Source organism: Corapipo altera, unplaced genomic scaffold, assembly GCF_003945725.1.
Source record: "Corapipo altera isolate COAL_440 unplaced genomic scaffold, ASM394572v1 58, whole genome shotgun sequence".
In the NCBI taxonomy this organism is placed as follows: Eukaryota; Metazoa; Chordata; class Aves; order Passeriformes; family Pipridae; genus Corapipo; species Corapipo altera.
The window spans coordinates 8,326,451-8,333,562 of record NW_020884898.1 but is presented as its reverse complement, the minus strand read 5'-3'; positions in this window follow the sequence as shown (position 1 = coordinate 8,333,562).

The following is a 7,112-nucleotide window of genomic DNA, read 5'->3' as shown; positions in this document are numbered from 1 at the left end:
GTTTTGGTAAAGAAGAGAATTCAAACATAATCAGAGACTTATCCAAGTGGCCTTCATTCGGGTAGATGATCTGAAAAGGTTAAGAGTAATCCTTAACTATCTCACCTGTGCACTTGCCATGTGGTGGAAGCTCTGCTGCTAATATTAACTCTGCAGTTTCACTACATCTATTCCCTAATATCTGAGTTTTTCTACAGCCTCTTTACAAAGCTGAAGGTAAGAGTTTACACCACATAAAGAAGAATGGCCTGGTGACTTCAAAAGAACCAACAAACATTCAAATCAGATTTCTACAGTGAGTTTCCTCCAAGAGGACATGAAGCAATTTCCATCCCATCCCATCCCCTCATAGATACTGCCTGTCATTTGACATTCAACTCAGGAGAGCTGAAGGCATTCCAAGTTTGGAAACTCATAAAGCCATGGGTCAGGTTGCGCAATATAGTGTTTGACAAGAATCATTTTAATGAGCAGATATCCTTAAGGTATGCTGCATATTTAAAGTCAGAGTATGTATTGCACAAGCTTATTACATAGAGCTTTCATTGTAGCAAGTGCAACCAGCATTCTTGGAGTATCAGTGTTTGCTATTACTTAGGCTTAGCTAAGACAAAATCCTCCAGATGTTTGTTTTTGAAGTACTATCCTCGATAGTATATTCTCTTGCAATAAAAATAACCTTTGTCAAATGTTCTAAAGGAATAGAATCATCTCTTCTATAAAGCTATACACTTTTTTTCAGGCTATAACCAACCAAACTTTTAATATATGAATTCTTATTTCTCTAATGTCTAGATTTCTTTCTGTGATGCAGGTACCATCAGTTCTCTTTCTTTGAAAAAAACCTTCCACCTTCAAAACAATTGAAGCTTTAATTCAACAATGTAGTCTCATAAGATTATTCAGTATTCTCTGTAGACAGGAAGTAAAATCTACTGATTACACTTTCTAGAGAGGATGACTTATTTCATAAATATTATCTATTAAACCAGCTGATGTGGGGTATTTTGTGTGTGGTTTAACTTCCTCCCTCCCCAAGTCCACTTCAAGAAGTTGTAGGGACAAGGGAATGCAAAGAAAGGAGGAAAACAGAACCATTTAGGAGCAGTAACATGTTCAGATGGCGTCAGTTGCCAAAGTTCAGTTTCAAACAGAAGCACGAGAGCCAAGTCTTCAGAGTTCCTGGCACACCTAACATTGATTAAACCTCATTGGGAATGCAAGGCCAGTAGTTATAACTGGCATTCCTGCTTCTGCAAGGTAGGGAGGATCACAAATAGCTTAGTTCATGAAAAGAAATACCAGTATGTGTCTAGAAGAAAATGAATTCTCTTTCCTGCTGAATCAGCCACCTTATCGCTGCAGAGCTGAATTAGCAACAATTGACTTCTGCAACTGAATTAATCCCAGCTCTCCAGGAATTAGAATCATGAAACAGTGAGGAGTCGCTGCCACCCTGTTACCACCATCTGAGTTACTGGAAGTTATGAGACCATGGTAGTTCTCCTTATTGCAGGCAGATGAAGCTCCTCCTCATTAGAGAAGTAATCCCCTGAGATGTATGTGGCCTTGCATCTGGAAAACCTCACCAGAACAAAAACAAGGGAACCTAGTCCTTCCCAGAGAAGGAGAAAAGACACACTCACAGCTGCCCAAGTACTGTCACTTCTTCACCTGATGTTAGATCCTGTGTCTCAGCATCAGGAAGCAGCAGAACCTGAAAAGTAAAACTGTCATATTGGTGAATTGAGGTGAAAAAGAACAGTGTGGCAGGGAACAAAGAAGGTTCTGCATGTGGCCATATCCTTGCTGTTTAGGAGATCAGGACTAAGCAGCACTGCAGAGTTGCTTTCATGGCATTATGGGACTTACAGAACATGATTCAGACTTATCAGGAGGATCAAGAATAAGCTGCAGTTGCTGTATCAGTATCAGCAGAGTTCAGGAAACCTAGTGCTGAGTGAAGAGGGTCAAGGCAGGGTAACATTGCAGGATGCCTGCAGTAACACCCATAGAATTATCAAATTAAGGTAACAGGGTAAGGAGTAGAGGAATAGAATAAGTGTTTTTAGAGCTGAGTAAAACTGAGAGATGCATTGCAAAGAAGTGCTTAAAAAGAAACACCACTACATCCCCCCAAGTAATTTTCCTTTTTTCTGCAACAGCCTAGTCAACCTCCTTCTGTTGGTAAGTAAAATTGCCTCCTGCAGAAAGAAGAAACAGCAAAACACAACCCACAGCTCAGGTTCCACAGGGAATCTCTAGTGTTAAGCAGACCTTACAGTCATCAATCCTTATTGACCACCAACATCTCCTTTGAATCACAATTCTTTTCAAATGCCTGAAAGCAGCTGAGAAGGAAAGAATGGGTGTGACAGCCTGGTAGCCATGCTTCAAGAAACAGAGAAAGTTTTCAGGAGAAAATTAGAACAAAATCAGATTAAACAATCCAACAAAGGTCACAGCCAGAAGGAAATGCACAGTGCATCTTTCATGCAGGGTACGGTGGCAAGGCTATAAATATGTAAATATGTAAATACTGTTACTGGTATCTGTAATACATAGAGACACTATCAGGCAAACAAGGTCCTGTCATCATCTCTGGCACACAGGAAAAACAGGGTAGCACTGTGAAAGAGGAGTATTAGTCTTCTACTCTCACAAATGTGCTACATGTTATTTGACAAATACCAATAACCAAGACTTAAGTTCTCATTCAGGCAAATCTAGTAAAGATATACAGTTGCTTGTTCTTGCTCAAATAGAGAATTTAGTCTCCTCCAGCAGAGACCACCTGGACTTTCAAGCTGGGCATAAGTAGTAAGAGGATAATGCTACACACTTGTTGCTTCCCCTGAGAGAATAGAGAAAGAAAAGGCTAGAAATTTGACTCAGCTGTGAATTCTGGTGAACCACTACTTTTACTCAGAAAGGTGAATTTTCTAAGACAAATTGCTTGCAATTACCTCCTTGCCTTGAATGAGTTCTCATGATAAAGCTTTAAAGTTGTCAAAATGCTCATCTTGGCAGTTTGAAATACAATTCATTATCTTAGTTTGGGACAGAACTACTGCTCACTTAGTATTTTGCATCTGGTTTGAGAATGAGGTTTAATTAACATGCACAGAATTCCATTCTACTGATTAATCTGATCCAAACCCAAGAAATATTAATAAATTGAGTCTGTAGCCATGAAGATTTTGCTGAAGAACCAGATTTAATGGGATTTTAAAGGGAAAAAAAATCATGTTATTTTAGTAGATGTAAGATAATCACAGTTTAAGAATACTCCAGATAATCTGTGAACTTACAATTTTTGTGCTGATACTTAAAAAAAAAAGTCTTATGGCCTTTAAGAAATCCCGTTTAACTAAACTGTTTTGTTAATCTTCATTTATTTATTTATTTTTAAAGCTACTTCTGCTATATGTTACATCTAAATGGATTATAATAGAAGGAAATTCAATTACTTTGGTCCTCCTTGGCAGGACTTGGTGTAACTGTCAGTCCTGTTGCACCACACGTACGGTCACAGCGGCACTTTGTGCTGTGCAATGCAGCTCTCTGCAGAAACTCCTGATTCAGTGCTGAATTAGCTGGCTCCAGGGCTGCACACGCCGAGGTGGGAACACTGCCACGATAACTGGGATGTTGCTGGCCCCAGCTATGCAGCCCTAATCCACAGGTAGTTTGGGAATTTCTAAGCAGCACTATACTGTGCTGGTTTGCAAACATTTTGAGACACTCGAATACCAAATAATGGTACATTTATTTTCTTTTGTTCTGCTCCTTTATTTTTTTGTTTGTTTGTTTGTTTTGACCTGCATTAAATTTATGGGTGGATGGTACCTCAGGGGTGAAGAAGACGTAAAATTTTTCTAATCCTTTCCCTCTTCTAGCACTTAAATTTTCTCAAAAGTTTTTAGCATCAGCACTGAATTTTTTTCCATAACTACAGAATAAAAAAACCCATTAAAAATATAATGTCATTATAGTCCCAAGAAAATTGGCAGGAGAAGCTAAGTAGCATTTTTGGAAGACAATGAGATACCAAATTGATAGAGCTCTAGAAAAGTTATTTAATAAATTTCCCATGTGCAAGCTATTGCTTTCTTCTCCTACTTTCAGTTGTGCACCAGGGCAGCTTCAAAGACTAAGATCATGGGCAAATGACAGAAGAATTTTAGATAAGAATGGGAAAACTAAAATGAAAATAGTCTTTGCTGAGAAATGAACTGAGCAAACATCTGTAACTCAGATTTTTAACAACACTGCATGAAAACAAAGTACAGAGCACTAGCACTTTGGGGAATTGAAAAGTAGAGAGGCTCTAAAGTCCAAAAGGTAACTACCTTAATTTATTTTTTTCCCTTCTAGGCTTGATTGAAAATTGATTAGTGATACTGAATAGTAACCATCTTTTAAAATTAGCCAAATCTGGTCTCTAAAGTGTCCAAAAACTAGCAAGAAGAAATAAATCAGCATTTAATTATCATATTTATTAAAAAATTGGGAGGCTAAGTACCATCAAGTTATCAAATGATTTAACTAACTTATGGAAAAACATTGCATTTCTTCTTCGATTTGTTAAATAATTTGACTCCGACTTTACAAAATGCTTTACAAAAGTATTTAGCCCTGATTTGGAGATAGCAACATTTTGAAAGTTTTATGTTCAGCTAAGCTATTCTCCTTCTAATTTTATGTTCTACAGGTTAGGAAACAAATCTTTTAAATGTGGCAAATAATTATGTCAGAGAAAACACAATCTGCCTTCAAAGAGTTGTATCACTGACATACAAGTTACCAGGATTCAACCATAATGATTATAAACTTGAAATATGCATTACCAAACTTTTGAGTTAGAATAAAATTACTATACTTGTTAAAGTTCTAGGCTGCCCAGTCACTTCACAATGCTGACACATCTTATGTTCATACACTGTGGATGAAACCGTGGAGGGAACGGGTCATAAAAACCATAAACCTGGCCCCAGCAACAAGTCCTGTTTCCACCCTTCAGAAGGCCCAGGCAAACAATTGCAAATTATGCAGTTGCAATGCCTGGGAAGCAAATATTTTTAACTGAAAGTGAAAAATTCACCATTTCACCATTTCCTAAAAAAAAAAATCCAAAAACCTACTTCACCTGTGAAAGGGATAGGAAGAAGGAGAGAGATTAATAAGCAGTTTCTTAACTGGTGTGAATTGGCACAGCAGTGATGTGCACATCCCCTGATGCAGCATCACAGGGCTGTGTTTTCTTTCTGCAGGAAAGAAAGCAGCAAGTGGCTGCAAGTAAGATGAACATAAGCCTGGAAAGTTTCTGCAGATAATTATGAAAATGTAGTTTGGTCACAAAGTAACTGAAATTACTTCTTTTTTTTCCTTTTTTTTCCCCAGTAAGAGACTCATGTGATGAGTTGTGCAGCAAAGATCAGCAGAATGCCAGGAACAGTCACTGTATATCCAAATTTGGCTAATAAACCAGCATAAAGCATGTCAGAAAGGTGATGCATAATTTACTAAAGACAGAATTTGTTCAGTTTCCCTCTCCATGCTGTTAATTCCATTGGAAGAGAGGGTGTGGACGCCTGGAGACTTTCTTTAGCTGTGCAAATATACAACTATTTCATTTTGAAGTGTCTTTAGGGGCTGGCAAGCTAACAGAGTTTACAAAGGTGTAAGGAAAAGAAAGAAGACTTTTTCAGTATCTATGCCTTCTCTTCAATGTAGGATTTAGAGGGTTTCATCCCTTACTATCCATATGTCATTACTGAGACAGTAGGAGACTTTACACTCTGGAAAACTTGTAATATCTTTCTAATTTTTCCCAACTCCAGTGCTGGACATGACTTGAGAATCAAGATAATTTGAAGAAACCCGAACCCTGATATTATTCATTATAAATTTTGATCATACTCTTCTCTTTCTGCAAACCATCAGCTTTACATAAAGGAAAGGTCGAATCTCAGATGCCATGGAGGTTCAAGGTAACTTCTCCATTTCAGAATGTATTGTTCGGTAGGATCACAGCTCAACTTAGCTATAGATGCAGTGAAAAATTAGTTATTAACTGGAAGCATAAATCCATCTGGAAAAAAGAAATCTGTATCAGTCAAACAAACAAATAACTCTGCTATTAAATGGAAAAAGTTGGTAGCAAAACATAGCAGTGCTTGAAATAATTTTCCATTGTTACTTATAAACTTCAACTTTGGGTTTTTTTTAAGTAAAAAAGTGATCCCAGGTAGCTTTAAGGCAGCTAAGAATCCATCAAGTATTTTAAAATCCATAGCAATCTGAGATGTATTGACTTCAAAACCTGGCTAAAAACATCCAAAGGGAAAATCACTTACCAATACGCCACATAAATATATATGCTCTCTAGTTGAGGTGTGAGAAAGATGAATTTGACTGGTAAACCATTAAATAATTTGCATATAAGGTGTCCTTTAAGTACATCTGTAATGATCTGCCTAATGATTTAAAAGGAAAGCATTCACAAGTAATCACAGAAATCTACAAAGTGTATTTGTACAAGAAATCTTAACATGACTCTGGAGAGCAAACAAGGCTTTAAGATGGTCCTTTGAAGAGGTCCAGAGAATTATCAGTGTATTTTCAGAGTGACAGCAATGTGAATTTGACTACGGTGTCTTCTAGGGCAGCGAGAAAAGGGGACTTTACAGTATGTATGCTGTATATTCCAGTGTATATACACACTTTCCAGGAATATACCTGTACATGTGGATATACATTCCCCCATTTCCAAGTTGGCAATAGGACATTTTTACTCTTGCTACGGAAAACGCAGACCAGGAAGGTCTATAAAGCCTTCAACAGAATCCAGACAGACCTGGCTCTGGATCACACTCACCCAGCGTGACTGGGGACAGCGACTACCCCCGAGTGACCCGGCAGCGGGGGCCTGGGAGGCCCTCGCCTCCCTGACAGCCTCCAGCCCGCAGAGCATCGGGCCGCACACCGGGTACCTGCGCTGCGCTCTGGGTACCTGGGCGGTACCGCTCCGGCGGGCAGGGATGGGGCAGGGGCTGCGGCGGGGGCTGGGGTTGTAGCTGGGGGGACTGGGGAAGGGAAGGGGCTGTGGC